This window comes from Phoca vitulina, unplaced genomic scaffold (assembly GCF_004348235.1).
Source record: "Phoca vitulina isolate PV1807 unplaced genomic scaffold, GSC_HSeal_1.0 scaffold7, whole genome shotgun sequence".
In the NCBI taxonomy this organism is placed as follows: domain Eukaryota; kingdom Metazoa; phylum Chordata; class Mammalia; order Carnivora; family Phocidae; genus Phoca; species Phoca vitulina.
In genome coordinates, this window is record NW_022589710.1 from 67,563,434 (window position 1) to 67,584,395 (window position 20,962).

Genomic DNA, 20,962 nt, shown 5'->3' on the forward strand with positions numbered 1-20,962 from the left:
CTACCTTTACAACATTGAGGATGATTAATGGGAGGTATTTCAATGAGGCAATGATTCTAAAGAAAAATGATAGGGATACTGAAGGCCCTTGTCCTTGGGCTTTTGTGATTCATAGGTATTTATTTAATTACCATAGTGAGTTGATGAATTGATCCTTAAAAAATGTATATGAGAATAAAGAAAAGGAGGCCTGTGCATGGACCAATGATGACAGCTGGTGGCGTATGAGTCATATACGATGAATGCTACGTGTCTGGAAGTCTGAGGTCCAACACACTGATCCTGTGGATCAATGTTAGGATTATACAAGAATATTGTTCTAGTAATCATGGATTCATGAATTTCTTTCTTTTTTTTTTTTAAAGATTTTATTTATTTATTTGACAGACAGAGACATAGCGAGCGAGGGAACACAAGCAGGGGGAGTGGGAGAGAGAGAAGCAGGCTTCCCACAGAGCAGGGAGCCCGACGCGGGGCTCTATCCCAGGACCCCGGGATCATGACCTGAGCTGAAGGCAGACACTTAACGACTGAGCCACCCAGGCACCCCGGATTCATGAATTTCTATGTTTTTTATATATATGAATGGATCACTGATAGGGCCAATAAATAAATATATAACTAAATAAAACCATGGAAGAAGCCTTGCCAACTATGAATATATTATGTGGTGAGGCAAGAACTATTAATATAAACTAAAGAAACCAATGCAGGTTAAGAGATAAATGGACCAAGAGTGTTCCCTATTTTTCTAAGGATCATAACATTACATTTATATTTATGCTTATATATGTGTATAAATTATGAAAAATAATAAGGACCTTTATGATTGGGTAAATGAAATGAGGAAAACAAGGACCATTTTAGAGAAGGCCTCAATTTTTTTTTTTTTAAATCTCCTGCTCTGCTCTGTACTCCTCAGAATGGGTGCATGACTTCAGTGCGTTGAAGCATCTTCCATGGTCATGAGCTCTGTGGTTGCCTCTTGGTGTAATGAGCACAGAGACCAATGTGAGTAATAGTTTCGTGTCTGCGTTGGAGAATTTATTTTCAGTATTCACTATATTATTAAAAGTGTGAAATATAATAAGAAATGCCAACCATCAGGAATGATAAATATGGGATTGGTCTGCTGCATTGTATGTATTAATCCATATATGGAACTTTGATGATAATTAATGAAAGAGATATATCAATGTGGCAGATAATCCTATAGGCAGATATAGAATATTCACGGTTCTTATTCGGGTTTTTGTGAACCACAGAGTTTTAGGAATTAATATTAGTGAATTCATGTATTGGTCAGTGAACTTATACAGATGAGAATGAAGAGAAAAGAGGTCCAGATTTGGACCAATGATGACAGTTGGTGGCGTATGAGTCATAGATGATGAATATTACATGTCTGAAACTCTGAGGTCCAACAAAAAAAGAAAGCTAATCTATTGCCTCTGTTTGACATGATATTATAGACAAATATTAGGAAAATAAAAGAATAATTTTCTTGTTTTGTGTTTATGAGTTTTGATTTTACTGTAAAAAATGGCCCAAAGAGATAATCAGTGTACAAGTACAAATAAGATAGAGTGAAATATGTTTGCTTTTAGTTTATGTAGTGAGGTGATAAAAGCTATTAACATATATTGAAAATGCTGCAGTTCATTAAGAAATGTAAATGGTTCACATGTCTTACTCTTTGGCTGAGAATGATACATAGACAATAACAGCCAAAGTTCTTATTTCATGTTAGTGTTAGGTTTGCTATTGTTTGTTTTATTTTGAGAAAAATAATAAATATGATCCCAATTCACTGTATTCCCAAATGACTGACTGAAGATGGAATGTATGAATCAATAATCTCTCAGCCTGTTATTGTCTGTTCTGCTTTGTATTCCTCAGAATGGATAAACTTGAACTTACATAGTCATTTGGCCGTGATCAGGTGCCCATGGATGCCCCTGTGTGTACGAGCATGGAGAACAATGTGAGTGACAGTCAGATTCTTCTGGTTTAGATGATTTGTATAGGATATTCAGTATCATATTAGAAATTCAAGGAATTCCAAACATAGCTCAATGGTAAATATGGTGTTGACATGAAACATTATGATAACTAATCAATATGTTCCCAATGAGGATCATTAGGCAAATAAGTATATTCAGTGAGGCAAAAGATTCTATAGACAGTTGTTAGGGATACTTAAGGATCTTGTCCTTGAGTTTTGTGATTCACAGATACTTATTCTATTATATCAATGACTTGATAAATTGACAATAAGCAAATGTAAACGAGAATGAAGAAAAGGAGATCTGAGTGTGGACCAATGATGACAGCTGGTGGCGTATGAGTCATATACAATGAATGCTATGTGTCTGGAAGTCTGAGGTCCATCCAACACAAAGATACCTAGTCTAGTCCCTCTGTTCAAAGTGTTCCTATAGACAGAGGTCAGGAATATACAAGGAACTTGTTCTTATTCTTTGTGATAATGAATTTTTAGAAATATTATAAAAGTATCAATGGCAAAATAAATGTATAAATGAATAAAGATGAAGAGGGTTAAGTATTGTTCATAATTAAAATACGTAGTAAGGAGAAATAATATGTTAGAATGGATAATAAGTGGATCAAGTGCATTTTACCTTTTTGACTAAGGATGATATAGACAGTGATCAGTAATAGTCAATTATTGAGTCATGGGAATAAAAGGGTACAAATTAAGGAATATAGTCAATGATATTGTAATAGCATATTGAGCATAGCATAATGTATAGCGAAGTTGGATCATGTGTTGTGCACCTGAAACTAATGTAGCATTGTGTGTCAACTATACTCAAAAATTTTGAAAAAAATTTTAAATGTAAATTCAATTTAATTAACGTATAGTGTATTATTAGTTTCAGAGGTAGAATTTAGTGATTCATCAGTTGCACATAACAACATGTGCTTATTACTTCAAGTGCCCTCAATGCCCATCACCCAGTTACCCCATCACCCCACCCAACTACCCTTGAGCAACCCTCAGCTTGTTTCCTGTAGTTAAGAGTCTCTTAATGGTTTATTTCCCTCTCTGTTTTTATCTTATTTTCTTTTTCCTTTGCCTATGTTCATCTGTTTTTTTCTTAAATTCCACATATGAGTGAAATCATATGGTACTTGTTTTTCTCTGACTGACTTATTTTGTTTAGCATAATACCCTCTAGTTCCATCCACATTGTTGCAAATGGCAGGATTTCATTCTTTTTGATGGCTGAGTGATATTCCATTGTGTATATATATATACCACATCTTCTTTATCCATTCATCTGTGGATGGACATCTAGGCTCTTTCCATAGTTTGGCTATTGTGGACATTGTTGCTATAAAGATTGGGGTGCATGTGCCCCTTCTAATCACTATATATCCTTTGCATAAATAATACGAGTAGTGCAATTGCTAAGTCATAGGGTAGTTCTATTTTTTTAAAATTTAAATTCAATTAATTAGCATATAGTGTATAATTAGTTTCAGAGGTAGAGTTCAGTGATTCATCAGTCTTTTTTTTTTTTTAAAGATTTTATTTATTTATTTGACAGAGAGAGAGAGACAGTGAGAGAGGAACACAAACAGGGGGAGTGGGAGAGGGAGAAGAAGGCTTCCCACCAAGCAGGGAGCCCCATGCGGGGCTTCATCCCAGGACCCTAGGATCACTACCTCAGCCGAAGGCAGACGCTTAACGACTGAGTCACCCAAGCACCCCCCCCTTTTTAAATAAGATTTTATTTATTTATTTGACACAGAGAAAGAGACAGTGAGAGAGGACTATCAGTCTTATATAATACCCAGTGCTCATTACATCATGTGCCCTTCTTAATGTTCATCACCCAGTTACCCCATCCCCTCACTCCCTTCCCTCAAGCAAGCCTCAGTTTGTTTCCTAGAGTTAAGAGTCTCTTATGGTTTGTCTCTCTCTCTGATTTTGTCTTGTTTTATTCTTTCCCTCCTTTCCCCTATGATCCTCTGCTTTGTTTCTTAAATTCCACATATGAGTGAAATCATGATACTTGTCTTTCTCTGATTGACTATTTCGCTTAGCAAAGCACCCTCTAGTTCCATCCACATCCTTGCAAATGCCGAGATTTCTTTTTTTTGATGGCTGAGTATCATTCCATTGTATATATACACCCATCTTTATCCATTCATCTGTCAATGGACATCTGAGCTCTTTCCATAGTTTGGCTATTGTGGCCATTGCTGCTATAACCACTGGGGTGCAGGTGTCCCTTCGAATCACTACGTTTGTATCCTTTGGATAAATACCCAGTAGTGCAATTGCTGGGCTGTAGGGTAGCTCTATTTTTAACTTTTTGAGGAACCTCCATACTGTTTTCCAGAGTGGCTGCAAAGGAATGAAGTAGTCATCTGTGCTGCGATGCGGATGTGCCTTGAAAACATTGTGCTAAGTGAAAGGAGGCAGACAGAAAAGGTCACAGCATGCCTGACGCCATTTATACAAAATATCCAATGTAGATAAATCCACAGAGAGAGAATAAAGATTGGTAGTTGCCCGGGGCTGGAGGCAGGAGGAGTAGGGAAAGACTGCTTAATGAGAATGGGATTTTATTTTGGAGTGATGAAAGTAGTTTGAAACTACATAGAAATAGTAGTTTTACAATACTGTGAAAATATTGAATGTTACTAATTTGTTAACTTTAAACGACTTATTTTGTCTCAAAAAATGAGAGATCTTTATTTTAAAAACTCAATTATTAAACTGAGAAACTTGAAAGTTTGATGTTTATTTTATGACGGGCAAATAAATATTACCATACATTAGTAAATACCTTAATGTCTACATATACGAAGGGTGGAAAGTTTGGATCAATGGAGAGAATGTCTTAATCTTTTTCTCACCTTTTCTAATTGGTACTCTTCAGAATGGAACTCCAAGCTGATTGGCTGTGGTCAAGATTGTCTTGTTGCTTCCGTGTTGGAAAGAGACCAAGGTGAGTAATGGTCAAAGTTGTCATCTTAGATAGTATGAAACATAATTTTAAGAAGTTAACTATGTCCCAGTGAGAAATATGGTATCAGCCATGGTGTTGATTAACCAATAATGGCAATATAGAGGTCGATTACTGAAACAGAATCAGTCTCTGTGGGAAATGATTCTATAAAGAGATTTTAGAGATCTGAAAGGATCTTCTTGGATTTTGTGAATCATGTATTTATTTTATTACTATTAATGGATTAATGATTTATTTGATAAGTGTAGAAATGAATGAAGAAAAAGAGACCCAAACTTGAACCTTTGGTGGCAACTGGTAGCATATGTGTGTGGATGGTGAATAATATGTGCCTGGGATTCTGAGGTCCAACACTAGATGGCATTAGTCAGAGCCGTCTTGTGGACATGCTATTTTAGAGAGATACTGGGAATATATAAGGGTCATCCTTTTGCCTTGGTTTTATCGTTTTAGATTTAGTATTATAAATGGATCAATGATAGAACTATTAATGAACTATACAAAAATAAAAAAAAAGAGTGAAGCGTTGTCCAGCTGTGAATACATGTGGTGAGGCAAGAATTATTATTACTAAAAATTGAAAATACTGATGCCCCTTAAGAAATAAATGGATCAAGAGCATCACCTCTTTGACTAAGGATCATAAAAACTCCTAAGTATGAGTCAACTGTAGTTTTTAGGTCAGTCTTAAATTTGAGGTGGTTCCTTTTGTTAAGAGAATGAAAATTAATAAATTCCTAAATGATAGAATGAATGCAATGTGGAAAAGAAAGGTCAATTCAGATGAGGTTTCTGATTTTCTTTTATATAACATGCTTTGCTTTCTATTCCCCCAGAAGGACATCCTCAAGCTGGTTGAAGATTTCTTTCTTGGTCACAATCTCTCTGGTTGCATCTGTGTTTCAGGTGTACAGAGACCAATGTGAGTAATAAATCTCATGTTTTCATTTGACAGGTTGTAAAAAAAAAGGGGTGTTTACTGTGTTATTAATAGTGTGAATATAATTCGAAAGGCTGATCATGGCCAGTGATAAATACTGGGGTATTACCAAGTGTTACATTTATTAATGCATTTATGATAGATTAAGAATGATTAATGAAAAAGATTATATCAATGTGATAAATGATTCTAGGGACAGATGTAGAATATTCAATGTTCTTACTCATTTTTTTGTGAATCATTGGGTTTTTAAAATTAATATTAGTGAATTAAGGAATTAAATAATATACAGAAAATGAAGAAAAAGGGGCTGAAATATGGACCAATGATGATGGCTGGTGGCGTAGGAGTCATGGACGATGAATACTACATGTCTGGAACTCTGAGGTCCAATGCAAAAGGAAATATAATCTATTACTGTCTCAAATTATTATGTAGACTGATTTTAGAACTGTAAAGGGACCATTTTCTTACATTGTTTTCTTGAATTTTGATTCTTTTATTATCAATGGATCAATTTAAGAATCAACGTACAAATACTGAAAAGTAAAAATGAAGGGCATGAAGCATATGCACTCTCAATGTACATGGTGAAGCAATAAAAACCATTCAAAGGTATTGAATATACTGAATTCCATTAAGAAAAATAAATGGTTCATGTGCCTTACCTCTTCAGTGCTCAGTAATAGAGAAGTTCTTATTCTGGGTCAGTAGCAAGTATGATATTAATGCATTTTTTAAATAGAAAATTAATAAGCATGATTGCAAGTTAATGTATTTTCAAATGATTGACTCCGTGTAAAGTAGAATGTGCAGAACACGGGAGCTCACATTTCAGTCTTATTCTCATCTCCTTTGCTTTGTGCTTCTCAGAAAGAAGACACCTGACCTGGTGTAAGCATCCCCCATGTTCAGGCGTTCCAGGCTAGCCTCTCTGTGTGGGAGCGTGAATCCCAACGTGCGTGGTAATCAAAGTTCTTGTCTTGGTTTGGAGGGTTTGTTTAGGGTATCACTGTAATTATTTAAAAAGTATTTAATATAAGAAAAAGGACCAATCATTGTCCAATGACTAAGTTGGAACTGTATGAAACATTATGTTGACCAACCTACCTTTACCACAAGGAGGGTGGTTAATGAAGAACTTTGTTTAATTAGGCAATGATTCTAAAGAAAAATGATAGAAATACTGAAGGCTTTTGTCCTTGCATTTTTGCGATTCATAAATATTTATTTAATTACTGTTAGTAGATTGGTGAATTAATGGATGAGGATAAAGGAAAGAGGGCCAATCCTGGACCAATGATGACAGCTGGTGGCGTATGAGTCCTATACGATGAATGCTACGTGTCTGGAAGTCTGAGGTCCAACACAACGATCTTGTGGATCGATGTGAGGAATATACAAGGATAATGTTCTTGTCATTTTTGATTTATGGATTCCTATATTAATAACATACATGGATCAATGATAGAACCAGTAAAAATCTATAAATAAATAAAAAAAGGATGAAGCCTTATCAACTATGAATATATTTGATGAGGCAAGAAATCCTTTATGTAACCTAAAGAAACTGATGCAGGTTGCAAAATTAATGGACCAAAGGTGTTATTCTCTTTTTGTAAGGATCATGTAGACACTGACACAGATAAGCAACATCGAATTTTGTAAGCCTGGGTCATTCTTAATTTGAGGATGTTAATTTTGTAATATACCTGTTTATATTTTCATATGTATATATGTTGTTAAAAATTAATTAGCACCAGATAGCTGGGAAAATGAAATGACGAAAACAAGGACTAATATGGAAGAAGTTTCAATTTTTAATTATCTGCTCTGTGTTAACATTCCTCAGAATCAACACACTCCAGCTGATGTAAGCATTTTCCATGGTCAAAAGGTCTGTGATTTCTTGCATGCTCTGAGCATAAAGATGAATGTGAGTAAAGGTTAAAGTTCTTGTATTTGCTTAAAAGTTTTTAAAATAAGGTATCCACTGTAGGGGCGCCTGGGTGGCTCAGTCGTTAAGCGTCTGCCTTCGGCTAAGGTCATGATCCCAGGGTCCTGGGATCGAGCCCCACATCAGGCTCCCTGCTCTGCGGGAAGCCTGCTTCTCCCTCTCCCACTCCCCCTGCTTGTGTTCCCTCTCTCGCTGTGTCTCTCCTCTGTCAAATAAATAAATAAAATCTTTAAAAAAAAAAAAGGTATCCACTGTATTGTTGAATGTGTGAAATACAATTTAAAACCATCAATATGTGAACCTTTAAATATGGGATATAACATTTGTTAACGCATATGTGAGGTGTGGATGATCACCAGAGTAAGACATGTAACAATGTGGCAGATGATCCTATAGGCAGAGGTAGAATATTCATTGCTCTTATTATTGGATTTTTGTGAATCACAGGGTTTTAAAATTTTACATTAGTCAATTAAGGAATTAATGAAGTAATGTACAAGAGAATGAAGAAAAAGAGGCCTGGATTTGGACGAGTGATGACAGTTGGTGGCGTATGAATTATGGATGATGAATATTACGTGTCTGAAACTCTGAGGTCCCATAAAAAAAAAATATAGTCTATTGCTTCTCTTTGAAGTGATCCTATGGACAGATGTTAGGGAAAGAAAAAGGACCATATTCTTGGTTCATTTTCATGAATTTTGATTCTACTGTAAAAAATGGCTCAAAGAAGAATTAATATGCAAGTATATTAAGAGGGTGAAGCATGTCTACTCCTAATAAAATTATGAACATTTATTGAAAATACTGGAGTTTATTAAGAAATGTAAATGGTTCAAGTGTTTTATCTCTTTGGCTAAGGAGGATACAGACAGTAAATAGCAGCCAAAATTCTTATTCTTGGTCACTGTCAAGTTTGATATTGTTTGTTCAGAGAAAATTAATAAATACAACCCCACCATGCTATTTTCCTAAGTGACAGACAATATGAAGGTAAAATCATTGCACCAATAGAGTGTCTCTCCATCCTGTTATCATCTGCTCTGCTCTGTACTCCTCAGAATGGACTCACTCCAGTAGTTGTTTTTTTTTGTTTTGTTTTTTTAAAGATTTTATTTATTTATTTGACAGAGAGAGACAGCAAGAGAGGGAACATAAGCAGGGGGAGTGGGAAAGGGAGAAGCAGGCTTCCCGCCGAGCAGGGAGCCTGATGCAGGGCTTGATCCGAGGACCCTGAGATCATGACCTGAGCCGAAGGCAGATGCTTAACGACTGAGCCACCCAGGTGCCCCTCACTCCAGCAGTTGTAAATACTTCCATGATTATGTGCTCTCTGGTTGCATCTGTGAATTTGGAGCATAGAGACCAATGTGAGTAGTTGTCAAAGTTTTCGTCTTCTTCTTCTTGTGTGTGTGTTTTTTTAAAGGTATTCACTATATCATTAAGAAGTATGAAATATAATCAAGTAAGGGCAACTGTAGCCCAGTGACAAATACGGATTTGATTATATTGATTAATAGGGGTTGATTATATTGATTAATGCATTTATGTAAGACATTATAATTAATGAGAGTGATACACTGATGTGAGAATGATCCTAGGGAGAGATTAGGGATATCAAGTCTCTTCTTGCATTTTAGTGAATAATAGCATCTTAAAATTATTATTAGTGAATTAATGAATTAGTCAATAAACAATGTAGCACTGAATAGAGAAAAAGAGAGACAATATTGGATCGATGATGACCACTGGTGGCGTATGAGTCGTATACGATGAATACGTGTCTGGAACTCTGAGGTCCAACAGAAATGCACTCTAGTCCACTTCCCTGTGTGAAGTGATCCTATAGACAGATATCATGAATTTAGAAGGATCCTGTTTTGGGTTCATGTTCATGCATTCTCTATTTTTATAATTGGATCAATGAGTTGATCAACAAACAATATATAAGTAAAGATTAAGGTCATAAAGCATTGTCCAGTTATAAAAATATGTATCGAGACAAGAAATACTATTAATGTGTATTGAAAACACACTCCTGTCCATTAGGAAATAAATGATACAAACAAAGGTGTTGCCTCTTTGGCGAAGGACTGTGTAGGCAGTGTTAAATAGTAATAGGCAATGTTCATATTCTATGTCAGTGGCGAGGTCATTATTGTTCATTTATTAGGAGACATTAAATAAACAGTTCCCCCAATTGCAAATTGTCTAAGTGACTGACTAGATGAGAGGTGGGGTGCAAGGACCAGTGGAGATAAGGTCTAAAGCTTTTTGTTTTCATCTGCTCTGCTCTGTACCCCGCAGAATAGACGCACTCACGGTGATTTAAACATTCTTCCGTGACCACAAGTTCTATGGCTGTGTCTATGTGTTGGAGAATGGAGATTAACGTGAGTAATAGTCAGTGTTCTTGTCTCAGTTTGGGTGGTTTGTTTAAGGGTATTTACTGTATTGTTAAAAAATGTGAAATGCCAACGATGGCCCCCAAATGCAACTAATAGGAAGCATCGTGTTTATTAATCCATATACCAAGCACTGAGGTCTGTTAATGAAAGAAATGAATTGCTTGTGGAAAGGATTCTATGGACAGATGTTACACATTAGTCCCGCCAACCGGGCACTAATGATGAAGTAAGAGGTTAAAATGAGCATGTTGGCTAATCCATACATTCAACACCTCGGTCAGCTAACAAAGAAGATCTAGACTATTTGCCCTGTAGAAATGATTTTAGGTACAGATGTTAGGGATATTAAAGTCACTTTTCAAAACCTCGTGGGCATTTTTTATTATTAGTGAATTAATGAATTAATCTCTAAACAAAATTATGGTTCAATGAAGAAAAAGGGCAAAATCTGGACCAATCCTGAGGACCAGTAGCATAAGAGGCAAGGATGAATAAGGTTTATCTACAACTTTGTGATCCAACGTAAAAAGAAATCTAGTCTATTGATTCTGTTACAAATGGTCCTATAAGCAGTTGTTAGAGCTATCCCAGAATTTTATTCTTGGGCTTTTGAGTTTCACAAATATTGATTGCTTATTAAAAATTAAGCAATGCAATAATAAGTAAAAAAATGTATGAGTAAATGAAGGAGAAATAGGGCCAAACGTGGAATAACTATAGCATATGTAATGAAATTAACATCATTACAAATTCACTTCTAAGAATCAGAAGTCCATTAAAAACATATTAAGGCATTTATACCTCATCAGAAGGGACATAGGGACAGATGCATGTAGTTGTTGGTATTCATATTCTGTGCTGTCTCTGGGTTGCAGGTGTTTTTGTTTTTGTTTTTTTCAGTTGAGAAATAGGGAAAAAGTTTATATAATATAATCAACTAACTATATTAAAGGGGGTCAAGCATGAACCAGTGACAAAATTGAGTCCCATAACAAATTATGACCAATCCAGTTCGCTTCACTGTGTTCGATTGGTAATCATTCCGCGATGTATATGTCAATCAAATGTCACGTTGTACCCTTTAAATATATACAACTATATTTATCAATAATTTCTCAGTAAAGTTGGACAAGAAGTATATAGTCCTTTGTCATTTTTGATAGTGATAAAAACTGGACACAGTTTTTATTAATTACTATTATAATCTTGAGTTTGCATACAACAGTGCACATTTTATCATTATAAATTAATAAATAAGTTAATAAGTGAATACAATAAAAGGGGCAAAGCCCATGGCCAGGGATTAGAATGTGGTGATGCATGATCCAGCAGTCCTACTCATGTTTTATCCCTCCTAAGACAAAAATCTCAGCTCTCTCCAGGTGGAGTCAGGAGAACCACACAGATATATACATAGTAGCATTTCTATTCTGGGTTTCTGGGAAGTTAGACATCTTTTATGTTATTTAACCGTTTTCATTTTTTAAAAAAAGTGACTAGTTTGTCAATTTTTTTATGAATTAAAGAGTGAACGAATGAATATTAAAGCTATTGATAAATATTTACATGTATAAATTAAATCAAAGAAAACCAAAGATGGATCTATGATGGAGCTATGTGGCAAGGTTTATGAAGTAACCAATTTCAGTATAATTTTTTTTAAAGGTTTTAGGATTTTACATTCACTTTCCTAAGTATCTAATTTTCCATCTTAGGTTGGCACCACAGTTTATAAACATTCTTCTGTGGAAAAGAACTAAGTTGTTAAATCAATGAAACAACTCATAGAAAGTTGTAAGGTACAGTCTTTGGATGGGCAGTAGATAGTGGGCTCATGGTTGTACTTATATCTTTAAAGAATGTACAAGTTAATGAAAAAGTATGGAGGTTCCTCAAAAGATTAAAAATAGAACTACCCTATGATCCAGCAATTGTTCTACTAGGTATTTACCCAAAGGTTACAGAAATGCTGATTCAAAGAGGCACATGCACCCCGATGTTCATAGCAGCATTATCAACAATAGCCAAAATATGGAAAGAGAACAAATGTCCATCGACTGATGTATGGATAAAGAAGTTGTGGTATATATACACAATGGAATAAAAAAGCCATAAAAAAGAATGAAATCTTGCCATTTGCAATGACATGGATAGAGCTAGAGAGTATTATGCAAAGTGAGATAAGTCAGTCAGAGAAAGACAAATACCATATGATTTCACGCATATTGGAATTTAGGAAATGAAACAGGTGAACATGGGGGAAAAAAGGAGAGAGGCAAACCATAAAACAGACTCTTAACTCTGTAGGACAAACTGAGGGTTGTTAGAGGAGAGGTGGGGGGGGATGGGCTAAATGGGGGATGGGGATTAAGGAAGGCACTTGTGATGAGCACTGGGTGTTATATGTAAGTGGTGAATCAGTAAATTCTACTCCTGAAACTAATATTACACTATATGTTAACTAACTGGAATTTAAATAAAAACTTGAAAAAAAAGAGCCAAGCAAGGACCCATGATGTGAATGGAATGCATTCTGAATGTGTCTTGTGATTAATTCATTTCTTCATTACTGAAGTTCATTTCAAAAGGAAATTTGGTATATTGCATCTGCGGGAATAAGGCGATAGCTAGACTTGAGTAATGTGCAAGAATCTAATTATGTGGTTAAATGGCTCCTGGGAATTTAGTACATTGTTCTAAGGGAATAAATTAAAAAATCAGTAGATGATAAATAAGTAGATAGATGATAGATAAGTAGATAGAGGGATAAATAGATAGATAAATGATGGTAGGTAGATAAAGAAAGTAATTAATGCTGGATTAATTAAGAGAAAATGTTGTGAGGCTGAAAGTTTTGTATATACAATTGGGAAACCTTGCCGTGTATTAAGAATTCAGTAGGTTAAAAGTGTTACCTCTCTGGGTTAGGTGACTATAGAGCAGTGGTTCTCAAACTTGAGTGAGCACCACAATCACCTGAAGGCTGGTTAAACTGTAGATTGCTGGTCCCACCCTCAGCATTTCTTTGATTATATTTAATACTTTTTAAAAAGTTTTTATTTCAATTCCAGTTAGTTAGCATACAGTGTAATATTAGTTTCAGGTGTACAGCCTAGTGATTCAACACTTGCATATAACACCCAGTGCTCATCACAAGTGCGCTCCTTCATCCCCATCACCTGTTTACCCAATCTTCCTGCCCACCTCCACTACTTGGGATGATTTTAAAAATAGATCAAGTCCATGTCACTCATTTTTATAGCTCTGTAAATTTCTATTTCAGTTTTTCCCTAGACATTCCTTAACTGATAAAGATGTAAACTACCTTTATTATGAGGCAGAAGCACATAGGAGATGTTAAGTTGTAGTCAGTGTTTTAGTTCTGATGCAAGTGGTGACTATATATAAAAAGAATATACAAATTATCTGAAAAAGGGCAAACTGTGGACCAGTGATGTGAATGGAATGCATCCTGAACTATATTTTATGATCAAAATATCTATGACCTATTGAGGTCCATTACAAAGAGGGATTTAAGTGTTTATATCTGTGGGACTGAGCCTATAGATTTCAGTAATATTCAAGGATCATGTCCTTAGCCTTTGGTGCTTCATGGATTTTGATTTTATTATCATAATTAATAAATGAGAGAAACAAATAGGTCAGTTCATAAAGAGAAAAGGGTGTAGCATATTCAGCTATGAAAATATGTGGTGAGGCAAGAATTACTATTAATATAACTTGGAACAAGTAGAATTCATTAATAAATGGATCAGGGGTTACATTTTGGGGTAAGGATGATATAGATTGTGATATGTAATAGTATGCGTGCTTGGTTTTTTTGGTTTTACTTAAATTCAAGTTAGTTAACATATAGTGTATTATTAATTTTGTGGTAGAATTTAGTGATTCATCTGTTACATATAACACCCAGTGCTCATTACATCAAAGTGCCCTCCTTAATGTCCATCACCCAATTACTCCATCCCCCTACCCACCTCCCCTCCAGCAACCCTCGGTTTGTTCTCCATAGTTATGAGAGATGGTGTACGAGTCATGGACAATGGAAAATAAATATCTAAAACTCTGAGATCCAACACAATACATAATTAGTCGAATCCCTCTTTTAGAAATGATCTTATGGGCAGATGTCAGAAATATATAAAGGTCATATTCTCTTTGTGGCTTTATAGATTTAAATTTATTATCATCAATGGATCAGTGTTAGAACCATTTAAGAAATATAAATAAATAAAGAAAATGAAGCACTGTCCAGTTATGAACATATGTTGTGAGGCAGGACATATTATTAATAAAAATTAAAAACACCAATGCCCATTAAGAAATAAATGGATCAAGGGTGTTACATCTTTGGCTAAAAATTACGTAGACACAGGTAATTAAAAATCAATTATTTTTAAATTCCGAATCAGTTCCAAGTTCAAGCTTCTTCCCTTTGTTAGTAGGAAAGAAAAATAATGAAAAATTAACACACATGTAAAACATTGAGTAAATGTCATGTGGAAAGGAGGGGTAAATGTAGATAAGGTCTTCATTTTCTTTATCCACTGCTCTGCCCTGTACTTCTCAGAATGGACGCACTTGGGCTGATGTAAGCATCTTCCATGGTCATGAGCTCCGTGCCTGCATTTTTGCATTAGGAGCGTAGAGACCAACGTGAGTAATAGTCAAAGTTCTTGTGTTGGGTTGGGTGGTTTGCTTAAGAATATTCACCGAATCATTAGTGTGAATTAATAAACAACTTAGAAGTGAACAAAGAGAAAGAGGACCAATCCTGGACCGATGATGATGACTGGTGGCGTATGAGTCATGGATGATGATGGATAACATGTGTCTGAAACTCTGAGGTCCAACGAAACACGACGGTGCATTCTCTTTGTTTGGAAGGATGCTATAGGCAGAAGTCAGGAATATACAGAGATCTTGTTTTTGGTCTCTGTGTTTGTTCATGGATTTTCATCTGGAATTATAATTGGAGCATTGAAATAGTCACTAAACAAATATATATAAATATAAATAAATAAAGAGAAAAAATGAGGAATATAGGAAAGCATGCTCTAATTATAAAAATATGTGGTAAGGCAAGAAATGGTATTAATAAATTTGAAAACAGTGTGGAGTCCAAAGACGAATAAATGGTTACATGACTTAAATCTTTGGCTGAGAATGATATAGACGAAATAAATAATAATCGATGTTCATTTTCTGGGTTGGGGAAAAGGTCTAAGTTCATTTTCTTAAGAGAAAATGAAATAAATAGAGTATACTCCTAATTAATGATTGCCTAAATCACTGAAAAGTGAAATGCAGAAGCAAGGATCAATGAAGATGAGGTCGCAGTTTGTTATCATCCTCTCTGCTCTCTACTCCTCAGAACGAGCGCTCTCAAGCTCATTAAAGCACCTTCACGTGGCAGAGCTCTGTGGCTGCATCTGTGTCTTAGGAGCATAGAGAACAATGTGAGTAATGGTCAATGTTCTTATCTTGGATGGAATGTTTTGTTTTGTTTTGTTTTAATTACTCTATTATTAAAAATTGTTTGATATAATCAAGAAGCCCAAACATACCAATATCAAATATGATGTTAATCCATATGTGAAACACTGAGTTCAGTTAATGAAAGAGTTTGTCCTCAGTGGAAATGATTGTATGAATAGATGTAAGGGATATTCAAGGATTTTGTGATTTTGTTTGGTGACTTATGTTTATTTCTATATTAGGCAATTAATCAATAAACTGATGCAGATGACAATAGAAAAAAGAGCCAGTCCTGGACCAATGATGGCAACTGATGGCATAGGAGTCATGTGTAGTGAATACTATGTGTCTGGAACTCTGAGATCCAGCACAAAACAAATCCATTCCATGTTGTTGAAATGGTCCTATACAGATGTCAGGATATACAAGGTCTTCTTTTGGGTCTTGGTTTTTATTCATTTTAATTCTACAAATATAATAAGATCAGTCAAAATAGCAATAAACATGTTACAAAAAAATGGTGGGAGTAAATCATTGTCCAATTATAAAAATATGTGGTGAGGTACAGAGTTCAATTAATATATGTTGCAAACACTGACAATTAATGAAAACAAATGATATAAGCATGTTGCCCCTTTTGCTGAGTATGACATAGGCAGTAATGAGTAGTAGTCAATGTTTATATTCTTTGTCAGTGGCCATATTGATGTGATTTGGTCCCTTAAGAGAAAATAAAATAGACATGATCACAACTTACTAATTGCCTACTGACTGAATAAAGATGGAATTAAGGGCCATTGGAGAGAATGTCTCAATCCTTTGTTTTTGTTGTTGTTCTGCCCTTCTGTACTCCTCAGAATGGATGTGTTCCAGTTGATTTAAAATCTTCCATGGTCAGGAGCTCTATGGATTTAGGAGCATGGAGACCAGTGTGAGTAATATTCAATGTTCTTCTTGGCTAGACTATTGTTTTATTTTTATTTATTTATTTTATTTAAGTTCAATTAGCCAGTTACAGTACATCATTAGTTTTTGATATAATGTTCAATGATTCACTAGTTGAGTATAACACCCAGTGCTGTTGTTTTGAAAAACATTTTCATTGTATTATTAAAAATTTATATTATATAATCATATAAAAATGAATGAAATTTTGCCATTGGGAATGACATGGATGGAGCTAGAGAGTATTATGCTAAGTGAAATAAGTCAGAGAAAGACAAATACCATATGATTTCACTCATATGTGGAATTTAAGAAACAAAACAAAGGGGAAAGAGAGAGAGGGGCAAACCAAGAAACAGACTCTTAACTCAAGAGAATGAACAAACTGATGGTTACTAGTGGGGAGTTGGGGGGGAGAGTGGGGATGCTTAAACAGGGGGTGGGCATTAAGGAGCGCACTTGTGATGAACACTGGGTGTTATTATATGATAGAGACATCTTCTGGAGCTCTGAGGTCCAACACAAATGGAATTTGGTCCACTCTACTTTATGAAGGGAACCTACGGATGGATGTCAGGACTACATAAGGATTTAGTTCTTGGCCTTTGAGTTCATGAAGCCTTAAAATATTATTATAAAAGTATCAATGGAAGAATAAATAAACGTATAAATGACTAAATATGGAGAGAATGAAGCTTTGTTCATAAGCAAAATAAAATATATACTAAGGAAAATGCATATTAGTGTAAAGGAATGGATTAAAAAAGGACCAAGTGTATTTTGTATTTGACTAAGGGTGATTTACACAGTGATAGGTAATAGTTATTGCTCTCAGTCAGGTATCAATTTGAAGTTTATTTTATTAAGGGAAAAATAAATAAATATTACCAAAAATTAATAAATGCTCAAATGACTGTGCAAATGAGTGGTGGAAAATATAGAGACAATAACTCAATCTTTTATCATATTGTCTACTTGTATCATATTTTATCATATCTTCAGAGTGCATGCAATGAGCTGATTTTATCATCCACAGTGATTTAGATTGTTATGTTATCTTTGTGTTAGAAAAGAGACCAAGTTGAATAATGGTCAAAGACCTTACCTTGTTTTGGGTGATATATTTAAGAGCATTCACGGTATCATTAAAAAGTAATAAATAAAATCAAAAAGTTAACTATGGCCTGACGAGAAATATGATATGAAATATTACTGTTGATTCATTGATAATGTGCAACATTGAGGTCGACTAATGAAAGATGTGATCTATGTGGTACATGATTCTACAAAGAGAAGTTAAGCTTATTTAGGGGTCTTTTTTGGGATTTTATGAATCATGTATTGATTTTTATTACCAATGAATTAACAATTTAATTGTTACAAATGTAGAAACATTTGAAGAAAAGGAGGCCCAAACATAGACCAATGATGAAAACTGGTGGCATAGGAATCCTACCTGGTTGAGTACTATACGTCTGTAACTCCGAGTCCACGCAAAACAAGATTTAGTCTATTTTCTGTTGTAAATGACCTCAGGGTCAATGTAGAAATACACAAAGCTCATATTCTTATTTTGGGTTTATATACTTAGATATATTATTATGAATGAATCAGTAATCAAAGCATTAAAAATGTAAAAAAACAGATAAATAGGGTGAAGCATTATCCAGCCAATAATATATGTTGTGATGTATAAGAAATGAACAAAAATGCTCATTAAGAAACAAATAGAATAAGCATTTTTGCCTTTTGCTTAAGAATTGTATAGGCACTGATAATTAAGAGCCTTTATTATTGTTATTGATCAGTCTCAAGTTTAAGCTTTCCTTTAGATAAAAGAAAAAATACCACATTATGAAAAATTAATGCGTGCTTAAATGAGTAAATGAAATGCAGTAAAGAAGGATCAATGGAGATAGGATCTGAAATTTTCTCTTGTCTGCTCTACTCTGTACTCCTTAGAATGGACCTGTCAAGCAGATTTAAGGATTCTTCCTTGGTCACGAGATCTCAGGCTGCGTTCACGTGTTAGGATCATGGAGACCATGTGAATAATAGTCGAAGTTTTAGTCTTAGTTTCAGTACTTTGATTAATGTTCAGTGCATTATTGAGAACCATGGAGTATAATCAGTGGACTCCAAATAGCCCACTGAGTAAAAGGGGTTTAATATGAAACATTATATTGATTAATACATATAATATAAATGGAGAATAATTAATGAAGGTGATATAGACATGAGAATGCTTCTAAATAGATATTCGGAATTTCTAGGCCTTTTGTGGTTTCTGTGAATAATCATTTTTAAAATTGTAATTACTGAATTATGAATTGATCAATAAATAATGTAGAAACAAAAGGTAAAAAAGAGGGACGATATTGGATCGATGATGACCACTGGTGGCGTATGAGTCGTGTACGATGAATACGTGTCTGGAACTCTGAGGTCCAACACAGAGGGAATCTACTCCATTGTCCCTGTTTGATGTGGTCTAGAGGCAAAGGTCAGGAATATAAAGACTGTGGTTTTGGTCATTATGTTATGAGTTTTCTTCCTATTTTTATAATTGGATCAATGAAATTATCAATACACAAATGTGTAAACAAATTTAAATGAAGAAGGTGAAGCCTTGTCCAATTATGAAAATAGGTCGTTAGGCAAAAATTACTATAATATAGTAATATATTAATTATATTGAAAAGACTGATATCCATTAGGAAAGAGGTGGTATAAGGGTGTTGTCTCTTTGGCTAAGGTTGATGGTATAGACCGTGTTAAGTATAGTGTTCATATTCTTTGGCAGGGGCAAGAGGGATATTGTTTGTGTACTTAATAGAAAATAAAATATACATTATCCCCAGTCACTACCTGCCTAAATGACTGACTGAATGAAAGGTGGAATACAGGGATGAATGAACATAAGGTCTCAATTTTTTATCCCCTGCTCTGTCTTGTATTCCTTAGAGTGGTCACCCTCGGCTGATTGAAGAAATCCACCAGAGTAACGAGCTCTGTGGTTGCATCTATGTGTGAAGAGCATGGAGCACAATGTGAGTAATAGTCAAAATTCTTTTCTTGGTTTTGTGGTTTTTCAAAAAGGTTTTCACTGCATTATTAAAAAATTGTGAAGTATAATTTATGATTGCCAGCCATGGCCAAATAATTAGAATCAGGTTAATATGAAGCATTGTGTTAACCTATGTGGGAAACATTGAGGTCAATTAATGAATGATATATATTATCAGTGGGAATTAATTCTGTAGATGAATATTAGAGATATTCAAGGGAATTGTTTCAAGTTTTTGCGACCCCCAGGTATTATTTTTAGTATTATTAGTGAATTGATGAATTAATAAAAACATGTAGACATGATTAAGATAATGAGGGACATACCTGGATAAATGATAAGGCGCATACGGGTCTTGGATGATGAACACCACAGGTCTTTAACTCTGGGGTCCAACACGAAAGAAATGTAGTCCTTTCTCCCCATTTGAAGTGGTCCTATACACAGATGTCGGGCATAGGTGAGGATCATGTTCTTGGTCTTTGTGTACGTGAATGTTTAAAATATGTATAAAATATGTATAAAAATAAATAGTAGCATAAATATATAAATGAATAAATATGAAGAGGCTGAAGCATTGTTCATTGCTATAATATATAATAAATAAAATTATATTAATATGAATCAGAATGGAAAATAAAAGATTCACGTGTATATGTCTGAGTAAGAATGATGTAGAGAATAAATAGTAATTACTGAGTCAGTTACAAGTTCGACATTTGATTTGTTAAGGGGAAAATTACAATAATTTCATAAATGCCGAAATGACTGCAAGTGAATAGTGGGATATATGAATCAATGGAGAGAATATCTCAATATTTTTATCATCTTGTCTGCTTGTTACTCTTCAGAACAGATGCTTGAGCTGATGTCAGCTTCTGCCATGACCAAGATTGTGATGCTTCCTTTGAGTATGGAAAAAGACAAGGTGAATAATGGTCAAAATGGTTGTCTTGGAATGGGACATTTGTTTAAGGGTAATCATGGTATCGTTAAAAAGTATTAAATTAGTAAGAAATTTACTGTGGCCTCATAATAAATGTGATAAGACACATTATGCTGATTAATTAGTAATGTATAAGATGGAGGTGATGCAGTCCATTTGGATAATGATTCTGTAAACTGATGTTAGGGATATTC

General features: G+C 34.6%; 2 long non-coding RNA genes, 12 other non-coding genes and 1 pseudogene across 34 annotated transcripts in view; all 15 read left to right on the forward strand.

Annotated features, from left to right (window-relative positions):
- Positions 1–7,972, forward strand: part of LOC116633300 — a 66,217-nt gene extending 58,245 nt beyond the window's left edge. The window contains exons 23-27 of the long non-coding RNA XR_004299610.1: positions 923–1,011; positions 1,900–1,984; positions 4,374–4,985; positions 5,843–5,928; positions 6,820–7,972. This is a non-coding gene — a long non-coding RNA (uncharacterized LOC116633300). The remainder of the gene's footprint in view (positions 1–922; positions 1,012–1,899; positions 1,985–4,373; positions 4,986–5,842; positions 5,929–6,819) is intronic.
- LOC116633379 lies at positions 198–272 on the forward strand. Its single transcript, XR_004299665.1, has one exon. It is a non-coding gene; the product is annotated as a small nucleolar RNA SNORD113/SNORD114 family (small nucleolar RNA).
- Positions 1,350–1,424, forward strand: LOC116633378. Its single transcript, XR_004299664.1, has one exon. It is a non-coding gene; the product is annotated as a small nucleolar RNA SNORD113/SNORD114 family (small nucleolar RNA).
- Positions 2,317–2,391, forward strand: LOC116633384. Its single transcript, XR_004299670.1, has one exon. It is a non-coding gene; the product is annotated as a small nucleolar RNA SNORD113/SNORD114 family (small nucleolar RNA).
- On the forward strand, positions 5,284–5,357 carry LOC116633422. The gene has a single exon (XR_004299703.1). It is a non-coding gene; the product is annotated as a small nucleolar RNA SNORD113/SNORD114 family (small nucleolar RNA).
- LOC116633391 lies at positions 6,265–6,339 on the forward strand. The gene has a single exon (XR_004299676.1). It is a non-coding gene; the product is annotated as a small nucleolar RNA SNORD113/SNORD114 family (small nucleolar RNA).
- LOC116633388 lies at positions 7,239–7,313 on the forward strand. The gene has a single exon (XR_004299673.1). It is a non-coding gene; the product is annotated as a small nucleolar RNA SNORD113/SNORD114 family (small nucleolar RNA).
- Positions 7,973–8,429: 457 nt separating the features above from the next.
- LOC116633400 lies at positions 8,430–8,504 on the forward strand. The gene has a single exon (XR_004299684.1). It is a non-coding gene; the product is annotated as a small nucleolar RNA SNORD113/SNORD114 family (small nucleolar RNA).
- A 661-nt stretch (positions 8,505–9,165) lies between these two features.
- The window catches only part of LOC116633301, a 69,944-nt gene continuing 58,147 nt past the window's right edge, over positions 9,166–20,962 (forward strand). For 19 of the 21 annotated variants that reach the window (XR_004299613.1, XR_004299611.1, XR_004299615.1 and 16 more), the window contains exons 1-6: positions 9,166–10,296; positions 14,903–14,988; positions 15,707–15,791; positions 16,668–16,741; positions 19,720–19,805; positions 20,674–20,750. This is a non-coding gene — a long non-coding RNA (uncharacterized LOC116633301). The remainder of the gene's footprint in view (positions 10,297–14,902; positions 14,989–15,706; positions 15,792–16,667; positions 16,742–19,719; positions 19,806–20,673; positions 20,751–20,962) is intronic. The other 2 variants (XR_004299622.1, XR_004299625.1) reach the window with 2 other exon arrangements.
- On the forward strand, positions 9,635–9,706 carry LOC116633385. The gene has a single exon (XR_004299671.1). It is a non-coding gene; the product is annotated as a small nucleolar RNA SNORD113/SNORD114 family (small nucleolar RNA).
- Positions 15,108–15,185, forward strand: LOC116633394 (annotated as a pseudogene).
- Positions 16,104–16,178, forward strand: LOC116633408. Its single transcript, XR_004299690.1, has one exon. It is a non-coding gene; the product is annotated as a small nucleolar RNA SNORD113/SNORD114 family (small nucleolar RNA).
- LOC116633425 lies at positions 18,174–18,248 on the forward strand. Its single transcript, XR_004299705.1, has one exon. It is a non-coding gene; the product is annotated as a small nucleolar RNA SNORD113/SNORD114 family (small nucleolar RNA).
- Positions 19,135–19,206, forward strand: LOC116633386. Its single transcript, XR_004299672.1, has one exon. It is a non-coding gene; the product is annotated as a small nucleolar RNA SNORD113/SNORD114 family (small nucleolar RNA).
- On the forward strand, positions 20,150–20,218 carry LOC116633432. The gene has a single exon (XR_004299710.1). It is a non-coding gene; the product is annotated as a small nucleolar RNA SNORD113/SNORD114 family (small nucleolar RNA).